At 40.5% G+C, this 22,221-nt stretch overlaps 1 long non-coding RNA gene across 5 annotated transcripts; it reads left to right on the top strand.

The window, feature by feature from the left end:
* Positions 1-10,724: 10,724 nt before the first annotated feature.
* Positions 10,725-17,229, top strand: LOC110777565 (uncharacterized). 5 transcript variants are annotated; one of them, XR_008918595.1, is made up of 9 exons: positions 10,725-11,096; positions 11,664-11,719; positions 11,925-11,987; positions 12,091-12,169; positions 13,436-13,693; positions 14,055-14,284; positions 15,005-15,725; positions 16,430-16,544; positions 17,004-17,229. It is a non-coding gene; the product is annotated as an uncharacterized lncRNA (long non-coding RNA). The 5 variants fall into 5 exon arrangements; XR_008918596.1 differs by having other exon boundaries at positions 13,404-13,688; XR_008918594.1 differs by having other exon boundaries at positions 13,404-13,693.
* Positions 17,230-22,221: the final 4,992 nt, after the last annotated feature.

The following is a 22,221-nucleotide window of genomic DNA, read 5'->3' as shown; positions in this document are numbered from 1 at the left end:
ATTGGCCCAATAAATTACACTTCGCATTATGGGGCTATCGAACCTCAATCCGCACCTCCATCGGAGTAACACCCTACTCCTTGGTATACGGAATGGAAGCAGTCCAACCGGTCGAGTTGGAGATTCCCTCCCTCCGGATCGTCCTAGAAAGCAAGCTACCCGAAGCTGATTGGGTTCAAGCTAGGTACGACGAACTCGTCCTTTTAGACGAACGGAGGTTGAGAGCTCTACATCACGTGCAAGTGTATCAAAAGCGCATCGCAAGGCAATTCAACAAAAGAGTCAAACCTCGAAACATCAAAGAAGGCGATTTTGTTTTAAAAGAAGTTCGCGCACCTACTACGGACCCTCGAGGAAAATTTCGGCCTAACTGGACAGGACCATATTTTGTAAAGACCATCCTACCTGGCGGAGCAGTCCAACTAGCCGACATAGATGGAGCGGAATTTGCTAACCTCACGAACTTAGACCAACTGAAAAAGTACTATATTTGATAAAATTCAGTCCGGAGTTAAGGCATCTAATAAAACACATTAAGACTCATAAGCAAACATTCTGCGCATTACTCTAAACAAACGGCATAAAACTCGACAAAGTAGAAAAAGCGAAGGACAAAACTTCAACGCCCAGGACTGGGCGCTGTTATTTCTCACGCCCAGGCCTGGGCGCCGATATTTCCTCCGCCCTAAATCGGGCGTCGTTCTCTCTTGCCACCTACCCTCCCGCTTGTACAAAGTGTTCGTACTCCTTTTTCTAACCCTCAAAAGAACCACGAACACTTGGGGGGGAAGCAGACGAGTAATGAACACCCTTTCAAAAAAAAAAACCTAGAACTACGCGCGACCTGATTCTGACAAGATACGTAGGCAATCCTTCTCAAGGATTCGGTCCAATAAAAAATTAAAAAATAATAAAGTCATGCAACGCATCAAGAAGAAAAGATATTGCGAAGGGCACTCTACCCTAACCCATGCACGGGCAAGACCAAATAAAATGAAAAGGCCACAAGAGTTTCCAGGAACAAGCCCAACAAAGGAGTATGACACGAGTCGGCAAAAAACAAAAAATAGTGAACATGCATATGTAATACCCCAAGTAGTCGGTTAGTCTAAAAATATATGTGCACTCTTATATGAACTCATTATTTTTACGAAAGTCTTTTCCTTTTCGAAATTCGTCGTTGGTTTAGGAAGCTAATATTGCTATAATATGTTAAAACAAAGCCCACGGAAGGCTCAAAACATTCTTGCACCAAAAATCGCAAATATATATATATATATATATATATATATATATATATATATATATATATATATATATATATATATATATATATATATATATATATATATATATATATATATATATATATATATATATATATATATATATAATATATATATATATATATATATATATATATATATATATATATATATATATATATATATATATATATATATATATATATACATGCGGAACACAAGAATGAAAATGTATAAAACAGGAGGTAAGCCTCAGACTCGTCATCGGCTCCATGTCTCCAAGCCTCGCCGGTCCATCCACTCCACTCCCCGTGGTATGAGGGACCCCAGCCAGAGTCACCCCAAAAATGAGGTTGCGACTACAACTCGGGGCTAGGCTCTCGGGCCACCGACACGGAACGCCGCCTACGCTCCGGCTCGGACCTCTCCCCGGAAGAACTCACCCCCGCGTCAGAACGGCGATGCCGTAGGGGCGAGTGCCGTGCTCTCTCTCTCTCGCGACGACCGTGTCCCCTGCCCGAGGGACCCGCGTCGTCGGCCCCAGCACGCCAGTAGCCGTCTGCAAAAAGAGACAAAAAAGAGAGTGAATAACCGAAAGCCAAACCAAAGGTACAGATCAAAAGAAAAAAGAGAGGGCACATTACCCGAGTAGAGTGGGGGCTCCTGCAAGAAAGTGCAGACCGAGCTCGAACCAACGCGGACTTCAACCGGTTGATCACCCCCACCATCGCATTGGCCGTACGGGCCGGAACCTAAAACAAGAATGTCAGTAAAAAAGAAAGAAAAAATATAAAGAAGAGTACACAAATAAAAGGTGCATACCGCCTCTACTCCCTCAGGGAGCGGAGCATGGAAAACCCGGTCTTCCGGGAAAGTCTCCACAATCTCGGATCCACTCTCTCCGGTATACGAGATCCGAGCATCGGGAAGCACCCATCCCCCCAACAAAGGGTCAGGACCCTCCTGCACAAAACACAGTAGCCATAAACACATGGGCACGAACATGAAAACACTAAAATCAATACAAAGAGAGGAGGCAACTTACAACGCCAGGCTCCGGGAGACGAAGAGAATCCTGGATAAACTGGTAATAGCTAGCTCCCTCTATCACCAACTCTGTTGCCGGCACGCCAGTCCTCGAGTGGACCCTCCACGACTCGCCTATCGAGCGAGTAGACAGCATGGTCGCAGGCGGAGGCCTAGGCACCGAAAAAACCCCGACCGTCTGCATACGTACCCGCTCTCCCAGGTACCAGACAGGGTCCCGGCGGCCAACGAACAAGACCCGCATCTGGCTCAGGGCATAACTATCCCTGACCGAAGCATGGGTACCCCTAAAAGAGAGCCATGGGGTCCAAACCACCTGTTTTTGTACAAACACAGTCAGATCTCGCACATAAAAAATTAAATGACGAAACACGAGATAGAGGATAAGATTCTGTACATGCTCAGGGTTCCCGTCTCGGATAAGATCCCACACGGTATCGGGCGATGGACGCACTGTCAGCTTCTTCTTCCAACCCCAACGGCGACCGGCAGGGAACTCCAAAGGCCCACAACTGCAACAAAAAGAAAAAGACAATAAAACATTAAAAAAAAAGAGGCCCGGTATAAGCGAGAAAACAAAAGAAAGTCTAGGCACATACCTCGATCAAGCGCGGCACTCCCCCTAATGTAATCACAAAGTGACGTCTACTCGGGTCCGAGTCGCGCACCGATAAACTCATTTGGCCGACAAGCGTCGCATAGCCCAAATCGCCCCAGCAATGGTCACCCAGTGTAGACACGTCCTCTACCATGCCTATCCACCTCGGGTCAAAGGTGTCAGTCGGACCCGATAGAAAAGTGGAAGTAATAAAATGGAGGTAGAACAGCCGAGCCTGTCTCAAAGGCGACTCCTCTACCCCATGCTCCAAAGCCCACATCAGGTCAGCGAAAGGTATCCCACGGGGCTGGTACAAAGGTAATCTACTACCCATCCACGAGCCCAGGAGCCTGATACCCTCAACAGCAGTCGGCGATGGGCCATCTGACCTCAGACGAACGGGGTTCCCTGTAAAGGTCAAGCCCGTCAAAGCTGTGTAGTCCTCAGGAGTGATCGTCATCTCGCCCCAAGGAAAGTGGAAGGTGTTGGTGGTATCCCACCACCACCTCATGAACGACCGCAGAAAGGACAGGGAGATGTTAAGCCGCAGTATCTCCAGAAAGTCTCAACCACCGGAAACAGTGAGCTCGCCCTCACCAAGGCCTGGGCGTCCGAGCTCAGATAGCTAAAAACGGCCTCACTCGTCGCGGCGCCATAGCCGCGAACCGTAGTCTTTCTCCTCGCGTGAAGGCGGGAAGTCACATGGTGCTCTAGGTCGTAGTGCAGATCACGACCATCGTAAAGCTCAGGGCCCACCCATAAGGGACCCGGGCCAGTCGACTGACGCGTCATGCCACGCACCTCGTGGCCACCAGGAGGGGGTAACGACTCGTCAGACATGCTGATCAACAATACAACAAGGCATTATACCTTTGACAAAATCGGCACTCATACCGATCCCTAAAAAGAGTGCATTTCACTCATGAAATGGAGTCATACAATTTTTGTTCCCTAAAAACATGATACTAAGTTCATACTTAGCAAAATTCCCTAAGTAAAAATTAACTCCAGCAAAATCAAAATTCTCCCATAATTTGTCATTCATGAATTGAGGAACGAAAGCAATATACCAAGAACACCTACATTATAAGAAAATACTAGATTCGTAGGTATACTTGGGGGCTAGCATGAAAATGCCCAAATTCAACAAAAATCAACATACTTGCAAAAATTAACATGCACAAACTAATTAACATGTTATGTGGAACATTTTCAACTATCTAATTGAAGAAAAGGGGCACAAAATCAAAAACCCCCAAATCAATTTCATGCACGAAAATACTTGACAAAAATACTGAAATTGACAAAAAAGCTCAAAATTATTGAAAATTACTTACATTGGGAAGATTGGGAAGTAATTTGGAGTAGAATTCGTGGAGGAAGGTGAAGAAAACGAACAAAAATCAGTAGCGAGAAGTGAAGAAGTTTGAGCGAAAATGGTGGAAATGGGAAAGGAAGAAGACGGTCCGCGAATTTAAAGACCAGCCCCCCCTTCGCATTTTCAACGCCCAGCTCTGGGCATTAGAAATTCTCGCGCCCACTGCTGCGCGCTGAAAATGCTTCCTAGACAGCGAATATTCGCTGTCGGGCACGCGTACTCCCCTATTTTGTGTAAGATATCCGTTATCTTGATATTTCTATCCCAAAAAAAAAAAAAAAAAAAAAAAAGTGGGGGCTAACTGTATACACCTACTTTTGTCCCCGTTCCCGCAAGGGAAAGGTTCGATGATGAAAGCATAAAAACTCCACTTGACAACGCATCTCCTATAAAATAAACGAATCTCGATTCCCCATTTCATTTCACCCGGAACCTGCTATTTGTGGAAACCTGCTAAAAATAGTAAATGCCGTAAAAGGTAGCGTCTAAAAGTGGCAAATCATCAAAGATAGAAACCTGTCAGAATTAGGTGTTGCATTCCAACATAAATCCTAAATGAGATAGAAAACCGCGAGAATCCTATTCCTAATAGGATTCTAAAATAGGAGTTACGTATTAATTAAAATCCTAACGAACCTAGAGTTCGTAACGGGCCCAGACGCATTCCGTCATAAAATTGATACGCGCTAAAAGACTCGAATTAATCTCAAAGTCTACGGATTTTAGGAATCCGAACCTGACTAAACAAAACTGCCCAGACCCTATTTTCAACGCCTGGCTCTGGGCGCCGAAATCTTCGGCGCCCAGGCCTGGGCGCTGAAAATACCTGGGTACGTTTCTTTTCCTAATTCTTTGCGGATTAGAACTCTGCAATTGTATCTTTCCACGAACTCTTCCCTATAAATAGGCCCCTAGTTTCGACGTGAAAGGACACACAACAACACATAATATATTCTGAGTATTGACTCTAAACCCCTTAGCCTAAGCCTCTCGCTGCGAAACTGTTCACGCGTTCTGTCGCAATCGATCCATAAATCGAACAGAACGTATCCTGTCCCATAATTAAGATTCGTTAAATAAAAAGGAGAAATAGCAAAGTCAAAGTGGTTAGTTTTTTGAGAACCGTGACGCACCTCTCAAGGGTGCGTCGTAATGTGTCCCTTTTCGATGATTTAACTGCTTTCCTCGCCCTTTTTATGAACTGTTAAACTAACCTAATATGATTGTTCTATCACGCCTAACAAATATAATATTTTTGGGAAATCGGATTATCATTCTAGGTCCCTTAATGCTATTTAAATCAGATAATCACGATCGAATTAGTATTATATGTTGCATATTGCTAAAATCAATTCAGATTAGTTTAATAGTTAACGCATGTCCCTTCAATTATTTAAGATGAGCTAGTAAGGATATCCTGCCTCTGGAGTTATCGACGAGCGAATTACTCCTCTCGGTAGTTACAGTCCCCCGAACCCTCAATCTCTACTTTGCGGGTGTATATTGAGAGATCCCCACACCAGGGATCACAAGGGAACCCACGGCCGTCGTGGTCAAACATAATTGCACTCCCTTTATGTCACGATAACTGGGTTTTGTCAGTTTTTCTCATTGTCGTTAAAAACTGAATGGCGACTCCTATATTACTAGTCAATTGGGTGTATACTCACAGGAAATCCAATTACACTTGATTGAATAAAAAGAATCGTCATACCCACGAGGGACAAGGTCACGCATTAGCCTCGCGCTTTTTCGACCCCCTCACAATTCCCTTTCCCAATTAACCGACTTATTAGACCTAAATTATTTAAAAAATCAATTAGGGTTCTAAATTCTACGAATTGGGGAAAAGCAAAATTAGGGTTTATACTTATCGAAAAAATCTAACATTTTTACCATAGATCAAGAATATACCCAGCAACATTGTGTCATAATTTCAAGCAATTCCGAGTAGTTTAGGTCGGCCTTATAATTGAATTACTTTCCGACACTTTTAATTTTTATTAAAAAATTAACAAAAACGCCCAAAAAACGACACTTCGAGGCCTGTTTTTGCGATTTTGTTCTCATGCGTTGATCTTAGAAAATCGTTTTCAATCAGATTAGGGTTTGAAAAATCGAAAAAGCGAATCTTTTTGAAATCAGACCTTATTACGCAATTCATCCAAAAATTCATAATAAATCCGAAAAATTTACAAAAAAATCCAAATTTTCGACAGATGCAAAAACAAATAAATCATGCTAAAACATGCTTTGAATACATAAGGCTCATGATACCACTGTAGGGGAATACAGTTAAACATAATAACATGTGCGGAAACAATCCCCAAAGCCAGGAAGAATGTATAAAGCACAGATTAAGCATACATACGTTTGAAGCGTGTTTTCCACAAATCTGTCAACGAACACGAACTTAGAACTCCACATGTCGTTCCTCTACTTGGTTCACCGACACGATCAGATCTGTCTTGATTATCGTAGCTTAGACAATCGATCTAGACACTTTTCTTTTGGGAAGAACTCACTTTGGAGGCACAGAGAGAATTAGGGTTCTCTGTGTCTCTAGGGTTTTGAGTATGACTGAAGTATTGTGTAGTTGGAAAAAGGGTTAGAAGGTTATTAACATAACTTTACTAACCGACCAAGCCACAAGGGGCAAGGCCGGCCAGCAAGCCCGCCCATACAACGCGCTGGGCCGTGGGCCACGCTGCTGTTGCTATGTCGCTGCTTCGGCCCGCGCGCACACACGCGCAGCTCGCTCGGCCATGGGCCAGCGCTGCCGTGTTGTTGCGGCCTTGCTTGCGTGCCCACCGCCCATGGGCCTTGAGTGCTTCGCGCACTCGGCTCGTGTGCTGCTCCTCGTAGTTGCGACTTAATATCGTTCCGGATATTATTTATCGTTTCGTATAAGACGAATCACCGTCGTACGATACGATTTATTCGTGTCGCCCAACTTACGAATATTCGCGATACGATATAAGATTCCGATGCAAGGTCGTATCGTATAATACGTTTTCCAACTAATTCCCGAAAAGCTATTAAATGAACTTCCGATTCATTTAATCCGGTGATCTGTTATGTGTCATTGGTGTGACCTTGTAGGTTCAGTCCAGAGTAAGCTGTGAGCTTAATATTCATTAGAACTCACTGATCGGAAGCATTGCTCCAGCTAGCTGTTCCGATCACTTGATCTCACTGAATTAATTGTTCGCAATTAATCTGAACCTTGGTATTAGACTTAATGCACCTTGGGTGAAGGACATATTTCCTTCAGTAACCTTTTGCTACCAATCTAGCCTTGTATATGTATACAATTCCATCTTTGTCTTTCTTCAACTTGAAGACCCATTTACATCCTGTAAGTGTGAACCCATCCGGCAAATCAACCAAATCCCAGACTTGATTTTCAGACATGGAGTCTATTTCAGATTGCATGGCCTCTAACCATTTAGTGGAGCTTGGGCTCGTCATAGCTTGCTTGTAAGTCATAGGTTCATCACTATCCAATAAGAGAACGTCTAAGTTTTCAGTCAAGAGGACGCTTGTCCTTCTGTCCGGCTGAAAAATAGTTCTACTTGACTTACGAGGGGCAACAACGTTTTGAGGAACTACTCCCACTGGCTCTTTTAAAGACCTTGGGGTTGTCCCATCCATTAAAGGACCAGTGGCTTTGTATTGCGACAATACCGGAGCCATTGCCCAGGCAAAGGAGCCTAGGAGCCACCAGAAGTCCAAGCACGAACTGCAGCGATTTCATATACTTCGAGAGATCGTTGAAAGAAAAGAAATCGAGATTTTCAAGGTTGTCACTGACGACAACGTCGCGGATCCATTAACTAAACCGTTGCCACAAGTGAAACACAACGCACATGTAGAAACCATGGGAATCAAGCATGTTGGAGAATGGCTTTGATTTTCTAAGTATTTTTTTAGAACATCTGTTAGATCTATGTTTAAAACAATTGGTTTAACCATTTCATATTTATGAAATTTATTATTTCATATTCATTTAATTTTGGTTTAGTATTAAATGATAAGTCCATGTGATTCAAATCATTCAAATGGGATGTCAAGATGGATTCTTCGACAAAGAAACACCCATAAGTGAACTTGAATATTGAAGTCACAAAGGATCCCTAATCCAGGTCATTGAAAGGTGGACGACCAATGACTAATAAAGATTAGATTGCAAGTAGATTACTTAGTTCTGTTTCTTGAACTAGAGTGACTGGATGTTAGAATCTTTTGCATAGATAGTTATTGGATCTTGTATCGGATTGACCATGAGAACACTTTAAGAGATTAAAGTCATGTCATAGGTAGTTCTCATTAATGGTGATTAGATACCGTTCCTCAGAACATGAGCGATTATGTCTGCTCGTTTGAGAATTAGTTCGCTTTGATGCTCGCTAAACGTCGCACCGTAAAAGGAGGCTATAAAAGCAATTATTGGGCGTACTATGAATCAAAGTGAGTGTTCATAGATTGCAAGAATGGATTGTCCTCCTATCTTTGAAAGGATATGGTGTTGTTGTGTAACAAGGCCTGTCGGAGAGTTAGATACTGCAACAAGCGTGGTCGTGCTCCGAATGGTTAAGGCTTAACCTTCTGCAAAAGTTTAACAGTTGAGCTTTGTAATCCGAGAAACACTTCTGGACCTAATAAGGATGGCTTTGATCTTACCTTATGTTCAGTAAGTAACACTAAGTGACAAAGGAATGTGAATGCACACTTGTCTGAATGACAAGTGGGAAACTGAAGGAAATATGTCCTTCACCCAAGGTGCATTAAGTCTAATACCAAGGTTCAGATTAATTGCGAACAATTAATTCAGTGAGATCAAGTTATCGGAACAGCTAGCTGGAGCAATGCTTCCGATCAGTGAGTTCTAATGAATATTAAACTCACAGCTTACTCTTGACTGAACTTACAAGGTCACACCAATGACACGTAACAGATCACCGGATTAAATGAATCGGAAATTCATTTAATAGCTTTTCGGGAATTAGTGGGAAAACGTATTATACGATACGACCTTGCATCGGAATCGTATATCGTATCTCGAATATTCGTAAGCCAGGCGAAACAAATAAATTGTATCGTACGACGGTGATTCGTCGTATACGAAACGATAAATAATATCTGGAACGATATTAAGTCGCGATTACGAAGAGCGGCCCACGAGCTGAGTGCACGAGGCACTCAAGGCCCATGGGGGCGCTGGCCATGCAAGCAAAGCCGCAACAACACGGCAGCGCTGGTCCATGGCCGAGCGAGCTGTGCGTGTGTGCGCGTGGGCCGAAGCAGCGACACAGCAACAATAGCGCGGCCCATGGCCCAGTTGGTTGTGCTCGTCTTTCGCGGGCTTGCTGGTCGGCCTTGCCCCTTGTGGATTGGTCGGTTAGTAAGGTTATGTTAGTAACCTTCTAACCCTTTTTCCAACACACACAATTCAGTCATACTAAAACCCTAGAGTCACAGAGAACCCTAATTTTCTATATTCCTCCAACGTGAGTTCTTCCCAAAAGCAAAGTATCTTGATCGATTGTCTAAGCTACGATAATCAAGACGGATCTGATCATGTCGGTGAACAAAGTAGAGGAACAACAAGTGGAGTTCTAAGTTCGTGTTCGTTGACAATTTGTGGAAAACACGCTTCAAACTTAAGTATGCTTAATCTGTGGTTTATACATGCTTCCTGGCTTTGGGGATTGTTTCCGCACATGTTATTATGTTTAACTGTATTCCCCTACAACTTTGGGATGAGCAACTTCTCCTAAAGTTGAGATTTTTGGCTTTGAATTCGTGTCGAACGCACTTATTTTAAGGAGTTGTTTGGCGTTCGGATCTCATGTGCCTAAGTTCAAATTTTAATATTGCAAATTTCAATACCGCACCTTTCAATTCCGCAATTTCAATACCGCAATTTCAATTTTGCACCTTTCAATTACGCACTTTCAATTCTGCACTTTCAATAACGCATTTCAATTCCGCACTTTCAATAACGCATTTCAATTTCGCACTTTCAATTATGCAACTTTACTTGCCTAGTCCTTCTAGGCAATGTGGTTCTACTCCCTACTCCATTTTTAGGGGGACTTTTATAATTCCGCACTAATTTTCTATTGTGATGTTGCTTTACTTGTTTATTCCTTTCATCACCTCACATGCTAAATACAACAAAATACAAGGTTACATCACGCTTAACAAAGATTATTTCTTGGACCACTAAAGAAGAAATCGTCATGTGCTTCTCTTCAAATGCGGCTCATTTAATAAATTGGCAGCACTTGAGAGCACAAAAAAAATACATTTTCACAAGTGCGGGCTCAATAATAAAATTGGCAGCACTTGATTTCAAGTGCGGGTTCAATAAAAAAATTAGCAGCACTTGAGTTCAAGTGCGGGCTTCAAACTCAAGTGCGGGCTCATTTCACAAAGGAGCCGCACAAAATATTTCTAAAAAATTTAATTTTCTCTCTTCCCCTCCTTCCCCTTTTCTGGTTCTCCGCCATTAAACCTAAGCTCTTTTTTTCATTCTCCCGCTTCTCCTCCTTCCCCTTCTCTAGTTCTCTTTTCCTCTGGTTTCTAACAAGGCCTGAACTCAAAATTCACATCACCCACCACGACAAGCCGCACCGCTGCAACTGTTCCGTCGCCACCGATCTCTTCCTCTTCCTGCCGCGTAACCACTGCTGTTACCGCCACTGTTGTTCCGTTACCACAACGTCTCTTGTAATTGGAGTTGTATCCATAGTAGTCGCCGCCTCTGCCGACCTCCTCCCCTTCTCTGGTGCTGCAATTCTTGGTAATTATCTACAATCGATTTTTCTGTTGATTTTATTTGCAATTTTCCAAATTGTTATATATATATTCTGGGTTTTTGGTGTTGCGAGATTCGTTTTATACGGTATGTTTCAATTTTTCTGATAGGATAGGTTTCAAATTGTTAAATATATCCTGTTGTGCTTGTTTGGGTGTTTTTCCAAATTGTTTGATTAGCATACCACGATTTGGTCATGCTTTTTTTGCTTTGTAATACTCACTGTGCTGGCTGTTGTTTACTAAATTACACATTGAGCAATAAAGGGTTTGTTAAGTTGGTGATTTTTAGTAGAAAGCCAAAAGAATGTCATTGTGCTACTTTGCGGTGTTAGTTGGTAGATTTCTTGTGGGCATTTTGCATTTGTTCTGCAATAGATTGGATGTTTTTAGGCTCCAAAATTGTCGGGTTTTTGTAAGGTTTGAGCTTGGAGCATAATTTATGAGAGATTACAAAATAACAATCACCATTCACTAGCAAGTATGTGTGCTAATGTGGATGATGTATGTTGTCTTATTACTTCTGTTTTGTGGTTAAAATCTGGTTTCGCAGTAGCTTGGCAAGATCAAATTGGAGACTTATATCTCACAGTTTCACAAATGGCTAAGGTATTGTGATAATTTATACTGATATTATGTTATAATGTGTATTTGGAGGAATCTCTATTTATTAACTAGAGTTTTCATTCAAATTTTTGTCTGTTGATGTTCTGCCTGCACAAGCATTGCAGTTCATGCCATTCCATAGCAATGCATGCGTAGTTTTTGGGACTACTTTGACAAGAATTTAACTATTGTTAACCCCTTGAATCAGGTGGGGTTTTATTTCTCGCGCAGGTCTGTGGGATAAAAGCCACTTGATGAGGCAAATTGAGAAGTAAGTTTCTTTCCCTGTGTTTGTTGAGGAAAGAGGGGTCTGCTGTTATCATTTTCTAATAACTTTCATGTTCGTTGTTTTAATTTTTAACTGACAAATGCAGATATGCTGATATTTATACATCTAGAGTTTCAAATTTCCTTCATTACACCCCGTTCATGTATTTCCGCTCACAGGAACAGGTAACTATTATCCTTCTGCCTGTAATATGTTACTGTGCATTTACATGTCATTTCCGTGCAAACTGAGATCTCTTTGGGAATTTATCTCTCACCACTTGTTCTCCGTCAGTTCCTTGCACTATGGCATTTAAAGATCAATAAATATAGCAAATGCATGATTGAGATTAATGGATATTGATCATGAATCGATGTAGGGTGAGAACTTAAAAATGTGTCCTTAGTAATACGATGGTGGCCCTTATGCGTTTCACAGGATTGCTATATTGAATAATCTTGCTGTTTTTTCCACTATTAGGAAGAGTTTGATGTTCCCCTAAAAATTCTTCTGAGTGCTGACCACCCCCCCTCCCCCCATTTTTCCCCCTTTCTGTTTTTTTTAACTGGTTTGGAAGTCTTGGATCTTGTATTCAAATTCTCCGCATATTTGGTATGATTTCTTGTAAACGTGTCCTTGGAAAACCTTATGATATCTTGTATTCCTTTAACGCCTGCATAATCTAGCTCATGATTCCTATTCATTCTACTGCACACACTCTGATGAGGAATAGAACAGCATGTTCTCTATGTAATAGAAGAATCAATCTAACTTGACCAAGAACTTGAAGCATCCTTAATTTAACCGGAGAACTTGATGTGGTTATGTAGATGGTGTAACATTATTATATACTATCATAACAGATGTTCGACTAGCTGACAATCTTTATAAAATTATGATTATTATGTAAAGGTGGTAGAAATCTAGTATTTGATTATGGCTTCAGCCTTCAGCCTTCAGCCTTCATGAGTTCAGTTCAATCTGTGTAAAATATATCTCCTTTTTCCCCCTTCATTACCTCTGGTTCTCCTTTGAAGGAAATCGAGGTTCAGCCATTCAGCCCAAATTTACGATACAGAGTTCCACTCCGGTCCCCGCAACTCTTAGGTATTATTCTTTGGTCAGAGTATTTGATCAGTTACGTAGTTCAAAGTCTTTCGGAATAGACCTTATATGTTAACTTTAGTATATAATTTTGTATAAGAGTTTCTTTAACAAGTATTATATTCGAATATTATGGCTATTTTCATTCTTAAAATAAATCAACTTATTATTTTCCTTTCTTCTTCATTATCCGTAATGTGCACTTTAATTGATCTGCATTTTTGATCGAGACTGTTGTTGCTGCTTACTTCTCTACAACTTTGTGGCTTGTTTTGTTTGGTACTGTGTTCGTTGTCACGCACCACTGTCCTCTAGCCAACTCAAGTCTAACAGCCTCTAGCCTCTAGTTAACTGATCAGTAGCAGGTCAAAATAACAAATACAATGATCGACAATAGAAACAAGTAAAACAACCAACACAGTGCCAAGCTAAACAAGCAATAAAGTTGCAGATCAGTAAGCATAGCACTACGCAGGAGCAACAGTGCAGATCAGAATGCAGATTATGGAGAACGAGGAAAAAAGAGTTAGACTTATTGAGTTAGCGTAGAGGACAGTGATGCGTTGCAGTGACCTTTCTGCTTCGCTGCTGATTGTTCAGGTTTGGTAAGAGTTGACTCTGGTTGACTTTTTCCGATATGTTGTTTGTTAGTTGTGTCTGATCTTCACTGCTGTGTTGTACAGATTTTCTTTTCTACTGAGTTCATCTAGTCAATTTATTGTTCTACTTCTAGGGTTTTCTGTGCCTACCCTTTAAATCCTTGCAATCTTATATCCCGCAGTGTGATTCAGAAGCATATTTCTGCAAACTCTGTTGTTCAAAAGATTTTTGCGCTGGCATTCATAAATATTAGCTTGCTTATGTTATAGTAGTTCATAAAAGCACTAGTGGAATTTATCATTAATATTTTACTAAGGAGTGTACCGTATTTTTGGTGCTGAGATATTTCTTTTCTGTATTACATAGTTGGGGGGCATAGGAGCAAATCTTGCAGTAATGGCCAGTATAGGCTTATCTCCATTTCTACAGAAGCATGCCAAGAGTATCAGGACCATAGCAAAAAGCTTCCTGAAAGTTTGTGGGAGGATATCCTGCAGGGATCGGGAGTGATAGAGAATGACAAGGGAGGAGCAAAAAGTAGAGAACACTTTGCCTATCACTCATTTAGGCGTTTCTTGGACATGCTTGCCGATGTAGTAAGTACTAGCTCTATGTGATGTCATATATTCTTTTCAAATTCTCATCCTCTCTTTGCTTGGAATTGTTCAGTAAAATATTTCTTTTTTTCACGTTATAATTAGCGTCATGAATGATCTAGCTATATACAAAACTAATGAGAAATGTAGCCAGGTTTATACAGAGTTCAAAATTGACTTATGCATCAAAATCAATAAGTAGGGATAATAATTTGAGAACCGACTACTTCAAAATGGGGCTACAAAAATATTAAGCATGTTAAGGTAATTAGGTTTTTCATTTTGAAATCACACAGTCTTCATGTATCGAGAGGTCAAAGTAGAAAACCATCCAAAAAAATCCAATTGTTATTTTTCTCACTTTTCTGTTCTCTCTTTTGCTTGCTTCAATTCATATCCTGATGCTATGTCATTCTATGCCCTTAATATTTATAACGTGCTGTATGATTGGACTAGAGACTTATACACAACCTTACCTCTTATGTCCTGAGATGAAATTTCTGGAGTATTGTTTCTGGTTTTGTCTTGAAATCATACAAGGTTGAAATGATGAATGTAACTATAGTTTCATGTAGGTTGGCAATGTTGTTTTTACAGAAAAGAAAGCTCATTATGGTTTACTAGCTATTATGGTTGTTTTTACAGAAAATAAAGCTCTTAAATCTGTTACAAAGTTACGTAATGATGTTTTAATGAACTTTTTCCTCCTTGTATGATCAGTTCACAGGAGGCTTCGGTGTGGAAACTATGAGAGCATTCGATCACTTGAGAGACAGCTGCAGAATCACCAGCAATTTGTACAGCTGCTAAACCAAATAGCAGTAACAGAACCACCACTGTATGGAAACCGCTATCGGTCTGGGGCAGACCTGAGTGAGACTGGAGTAATCAACTTCGCCAAATGAAGTTAACCCGGTTTGACCAGGAACCAACCCAGAGTTCTAACTGCAACCCCAATCCAACAGAACCAGCAACGTCTAATGTGTGAACTGAGGTATCATTGTAGCAAGGCGTACCAGAAATAAGCAAAATTCAGAATCGGCAGCATTCAGAACTGAGGCAACATTCAGAACCGGCAGCAGAATCACCAACAATCTGTACAGCTGCTAAACCAAATAGCTGTAACAGAACCACCACTGCATGGAAACCGCTATCAGTCTGGGACAGACCTGAGTGAGACTGGAGTAATCAACTTCGCCAAATGAAGTTGACCTGGTTTGACCAGGAACCAACCAAGAGTTCTAACTGCAACCCCAATCCAAACGAACCAGCAACTTCCAATGTATGAACTGAGGCAACATTGTAGCAAGCGTACCAGAAATAAGCAGCCTGTAAACCCCACCACCCTGCCTGCATCCTTGACAAAAACCCAGCCTGTCGCTCCGGCCTCCTTCCCCCACCGCCGCTGAGCTCTACCTTCTTCCAGATGGAACTAATTCAGGTTTTTTCTTCGACTTATCGGTTATTTTTTGCGATTCGTGTTTCTGATATGTTGCTTTGCATTGAAAAAGTTCGATTTTAGTGCTTTTTTGTGTAATTATTGTTAATTTCTCTTAGTTTTTGATTTTTTTTTTTTTTTTTTTTTTTGCCACTGTAATCTATCCATTTTCCTTGGATTTCTCCCCTTTTTATTCATCCTCCTCCTTCCTACAATTCTCAATTGATAATTTTGGTGGTTTTTTCTGTATGAGTTCTTGATTATTCGGGGTTTGGATGAATTTCTTTGCTGATTTTTTTATATTTTTTGGTAGATTAAAACCCCTTAATGTTTAATTGTAACCTATATCTATTGTTGGATCTATGGGTTCTATTGGTACTCGGGTAAACAAAATACTGTAAATGGACCTGGTTGTAACATAGTACTTCCATATTATATTGACTGCCATAGTTGACAAGATCATGTGTTTAGAGTGCTGATAATAGACCAATTATTGTATTATTATGTCAAGCACTATTTGAAAAAAGTTATTATTTGTCTGGGAGTAATCTTGACCATAACGTATCATGGACTATCAACATCCTAAAGCTAAGGATAATGAATTTATAATTAGTTTGATTCTTGGTAATAAAATAAAAAAGCATAAGATATCATACCATTTGTCTTCAATGTCTCTGATATTCTTCCACTAACCTCTCTCATGACAGGACTCAGCAGTTCTCGCACAGTAAGGTTGCTTGATATGCGATTGTCTGTGTTGTGCACATTGTCGTGGCCTGATAGCTGCTCTAAGATAACTTGGCCACGCCTCGATCTCTGCAAGTAAGTATATTCACTCTTTTGGTAAAGCTTGAGCAATCAACATATATTTAAGTTCATTAGTTGATAGTTGGGACCAAACATAAAACTAAGTGTATTAAACATGGAAAGACTTTAAAATACTCATTTAAGTTCATTAGTTGATAGTTGGGACCGAAATTAGCCATTTTAGTCAAAATGTGACCGATAATGAACTAACGAGGCTTAAATGTGCATAACTTCACCAAAATGGTTGAGAATGTGTCTTTGAAACATAAAACTAAGTTTATTAAACATGGCAGGCTTTAAAATATTTATTTAAGTTTATTAGATGAAAGTTGGGACCGAAATTAACCAATTTTATTATTATACGGTTCATTATTTCTTTGTGATGAACAAGTTAACTCTTAATTTATTGTACGATTCAATGTTTATAATATAACTAAAGTGTATATATATTTTTTGATGGTCGATCTTTTTAAGGTATTCAATAATCCGAGGGAGCGACATTTCACCTTTGAGGAGATAGATGAAGTTCGAGAAATGTTGGCAAACTTCATTACCAGTGATTGTCTTTGATATTTTCTTGTACTGAATCTTAAATTATGGATGCTAGTTTTTCATATGATTGTAATGTAATCGACTTTTATATTTACAATTATATACTATTCAATTTAATTATCTATATAATTGGATAATTTTTATATGATGTATGGAGGTTAATCAGTGGCGTGGTCCAATTGTAATATGTAGCAGGGAAATCGGTTATACAACAAATCTATATCAAGTGCGGCTCATTTATAGGCCAAGTGCGGCTCATTTTTATGCTTGTGCTGCCCATTTCTATGTCAAGTGCGGGCTCATTTTCAAATTTGGCAGCACCAAATATATCAAGTGCGGGCTCATTTTCAATATTGGCAGCACCAAATATGTTAAGTGCGGGCTCATTTTCAAAATTGGCAGCACCAAATATATCAAGTGCGGGCTTATGTTCTAAAATTGGCAGCACAAAATATGTCAAGTGCGGGCTCATTTTCCAAATTGGCAGCACTTGAAACATCAAGTCCTGCCAATATTTTGGCAGCACTTGAGAAACATCAAGTGCGGGCAGGCCATGTGCTGCACATGTAAAAGCCCGCACAAAACCCCTTAAAATGAGCCCGCACTTGAGGTTTTTTCCTCTATTGGACAAACCGATCTTAGGTTCCCTTAAATTAACTTTAAAGCAAAGTGACTACAATACAATGTAGAAATTCTATTTGTTCTAAATTTAAACCCACGTAGTCTAAACTAGGGTATTTTCAAAAATGTTGTGCCACGTACTTGAATTTATTCTAGAGCTCGCGGAATAAGAATCTTGTTCCCGTGCCCGGATCTCACCCATCCGTTTCTAAGATTCAATGCCTTATGCTAATCGAGTCACTTTTGGTCTTTCTAAATGGGACCCTAAATAATGTTTGGTAAGCGACTCCTTCAAGATCCAAAAATACAAAGGTTTCTAAAAACCGCCCCGTACGGAAAAGAGAAATACGAAAATACCCCCTACAATTCTGGCGACTCTGCTGGGGAATTTCTAATTTCAACTTCGAAAATAAGAGCAGACTTCGAGCAGCAAGCCACTGATCTGCTTAAGTACTGGATGCCAGCACTGGCGCCAGGCGCAGCCACCTACGTCAAACGCCACTGCCTGTATCCAGGACAGTGGCTCACAGTGGCCTGTTGCCCACTTTTGCTCAAGTTTTCATGTGGGAGTTAGTCTATTTTTGAATCTTGAAGGACGCTCCCAAACCTCGAGGACGAATGTCGAAAAACGAGCTTTTCAAATACAACATTCAACTACGATTTCAATTTTCAATTTCTAGGCATTTCATGCATTTTTCGAAAACCATATTTGTGCAAAATGAATTTCTACCTTGCCCAAACGGATGTGTTCTACATTCGGGCTAGCCCCAGGGCCAACGAAATGGTGACTCTCCATACGGTTCCCGACCAAAGTGTGTGACCATTTCCGCGCCCACCGAAACTTGGCATTTACTTGACATTCCCGATGTCAAGTATGGAGGTCGTCTGCCGACACACACGTCCTTTAGGCGGATGTGCAAGTTGTCGCTGGATCCGTCTCTTAGTCAAGTACCTTTTGACACCCAAAGCCGACCACTTGCATCATACAAAACTTAGACCACCTTAGGTTGAGAACTTTGCATGTCGCATTCATATCCATGATTAGGGTCAACGTGCTACTTGTGCATTGTGTGGGCGTCTTTGCACGCGTAAATGACTAACCTCGAGTTCTAGCTTTGCCAAAACCAATTAGCCTTCAACTAGGAAACCAAACCCCTAGGAGCATCATTCAAACCTCATGCATCTAAAATCGCCGATTTAAGGTCTTTTAGGAGTGCTACTCCATTTGATTCCAAACCTTTAAACACGCCTCACACACAAATGCCAAATTCAAAATTCAAATCCAACGGCGTCATAATGCCTGATTTTCCAATCCAAATTTCGAGTTTAAAAATAAAGTTCAAATCCAACGGCGTCATAATGCCGGATTTTCTAGTCCAAACTTCAATTTTCAAGTTCAAAACTCAAATCCAACGGCGTCATAATGCCGGATTTTCTAGTCCATACTTCGATTTTCAAGTTCAAAACTCAAATCCAACGGCGTCATAATGCCGGATTTTCTAGCCCAAACTTCGATTTTCAAGTTCAAAACTCAAATCCAACGGCGTCATAATGCCGGAATTTCTAATCAAAACTTCAAATTCCAAGTACAAAACTCAAATCCAACGGTGTCATGCCGGATTTTCTAGTTCAAACATTCAAGTCTTCAAATCTCAAACTCAAGTTGCCAATCCCAATTTCAAAACGTCAAGTTCAAATGTCAAAACTCATGCCGGCGTAATGCCAAATTTTTAACTCAATCTTTCAAACCTCAAATTCCTACATTCAATCTTTCAAGCTTCAAGTCCTATACTCAAAGTTCCAAGTTCCAAACTCATGCCGTCGTAATGCCGAATTTTCCATTTCATATTTCAAACCTCAAGTTCGAAGTTCTAAATTCAATCCTTCAAATCTCAAGTCCTATATTCAAAACTTTCCAATTCCAAATCCATGATGGCGTAATGCCGAATTTTCCTCATTCAATCTCATTTTCAAACAATTCAAAGGTCCAAGTCCACGGCGGCATGATGCCGGACTTCTCAAATTTCCAAAGTCAAATGTCTCAATTCCATGGCGGCGTAATGCCGGGATTTACCAAATTCAAAGCCTCATATTCTATACAAAAGTGTGTCTTGTCCATTTCAAAGTTCAAACTTTGAATCAAATTCAAAATTTCAAATTTCATCTTCAAGCTACAAAAAATCCTTGTCTTCCGAATACAAAATTCCAAATACTTCCAATGGGTTGAAATTCCCCTAAAATAATACAAACCCCAAAAGTCAAAAAATTTCCAATGGGTTGAAAATCCCTTGGAATAGTACAAGTCCAATTCTCCAATTGGTTGAAACTCCCCTAAAATACTTCGAAATCCAATGGGTTGCAATTCCCCTAAAATATTGCAAAATCCAATGGGTTGAAATTCCCCTAAAATATTGACGGGTTGAAAAAATTCCCTTTCGATCGGGTTGAAACTCCCTTAAAATAATACAAAATTCAATCTCCTAATACAAGTCCAATTTCCAAATTCTCAATGGGTTGACATTCCCCTAAAATAGTTCAAGTTCCAATAGGTCGAAATATTCCTCTTTTTCGATATTCCAAGTTCTAGTACAAGGAGACAAGTTCTACAAAAGAATTAAGGCATTTCTCAAACACTTCCAACGGGTTGCAAATCCCGAATAAAAATACAAAATCCAAAATCCCGAATCTTCGGAGTGGCACTTAGAGTCAAGTCTAGGTCTCATTCATTGCATGCATATCATATCATGTGTCGGGAAGTCCAAGTTCTAATGTTCTAAATCATGTGGTGTGTCCTAACTAGGAGTCCAAGGATCCCGTGGGTTCTCCAAAGAGGAGAAAGGTTGAAAAGAACTTCATCAGCCCTAGCCTCACTCATAGGCGGCATCGAACGAGCAGTCAGTTCGCCCTCTACAAATCAAACTCCCAGTCCCTTTCAAGAATCAGTTCAAATGGCCAATGTCGATGAAATCACTCAGCTCATGGCCGCCGTAGCCAACCTCAGCACCAGTCTGCAGAATGTGAGCAACCGCTTGGGTGTTGTGGATTAGGTCGCACCCACCCATGACCTAACCAAGAAGATCGAAGGCCTGGTCAACAAGGTTACCAATCAAGAGAACTACTTCGATACCTCAATGGAGGACAACCTTAAGGGAAAGGCAAACCTACCAGACAAATTCTCTGCCAATGACATTCCAAAATTCAAGTCGACTGACAATCCCAAGTATCATCTCAAGAACTTCAGAGCTACAATGGCCTTAAGGGGGTCGAACTCGAGCTATACCCTGTGGTATTCCCTATGTCTCTAGAACCTGTCTGCCAGAAATGGTATTACGCGCTCAAAGAGCATCAAACCAATACATGGGAAGCGGTCGCTCGAGCATTCATGGATCAGTATCAGCCCAATATTCAACTTAAAACTACTCTAAGGGAGCTAGAGGTTCTCAGGCAAGGGCCTCAGGAAGGCTTCACTATTTACCTCAACCGGTGGAGAGAAATGGCATGCCGAATGGTGACCCGACCCTCCGAGAGAGAATTGGTCAAGATCTTTATTGCTGGACTTCTTCCGAAATACAACACTCACATGAAGTACCTAGGCTTGGAAAGTTTCAAGAGAACCTATGACATTGGGTCGATATAGAGGATGACCTGATGAAAGCACCAATAGCCCCGGCTCCACAAGCTGAAAAGTGGAAGGGTAAGAAAGCTAAAGCAACCCACAAGGTCAACGAGGTCAACGCCCTAGAGGCTCCTCAAGGTCCAAACCCGAACAATTTCAAGAATCACACAAATCAGCGCTACTTCCAACATTTATGTTCTTTTTACAATAAATAACAAATTGAATAGTAGTGAATGCAAAAAAAGGGAATGATTACTTAATTTATAAATGTACAGTTATTACTTTTCTAGATTAGGCCTAAAAAAAAAACTCTGGGTAATAGAATGTAATATAACGTGTAAGTGGCCGGTTGAATAATTATAGAACATATTACATGCACTCGGGGTAATAGAACATGGAGTTTCAGCTTGAGAAAGTTGTTAATCGAGCGCTAATCTTGTGTGTAACCCCATAATTCTATGACGGCACCATCTACACGGACACATATTTACAACAAATTATGCCGAATAAAAGTCAACACCCGGGGCAACGCCCGAGCCACACACTAGTTTTAATAAGTAAAATAAGTGGAGACCATGTCATTTTAGGGTGTGTGGGGTGGGGTAGATAGATTATTTAATTAGATGGTGGGGTTGATAAGTTACTAGCTAAAAATGGAAAGTGTATCTCCTAAATAAATACGGTCGAAAAAGGAAAGTGTATCCCTTAAATAAATACAGAGGGAGTAGTAGTATAATTAGCGAACAAATTAGTAAAAATAAGAAGGTTGAAAATCTAGCCTTAATTAGCTATAGAAAATATATTTAATTGCTTAACTTACACAATGATTAGGTGCATAGATTAGAAAAACCCATTTAATAAACCACAAAACATATTATAAGTATAGTAATAACGTATTGTGGC

Source organism: Spinacia oleracea, chromosome 4 (genome assembly GCF_020520425.1).
Source record: "Spinacia oleracea cultivar Varoflay chromosome 4, BTI_SOV_V1, whole genome shotgun sequence".
Lineage (NCBI taxonomy): Eukaryota > Viridiplantae > Streptophyta > Magnoliopsida > Caryophyllales > Amaranthaceae > Spinacia > Spinacia oleracea.
The sequence above is the reverse complement of the archived record's forward strand: the minus strand, read 5'-3'. Positions and strand labels throughout refer to the sequence as shown.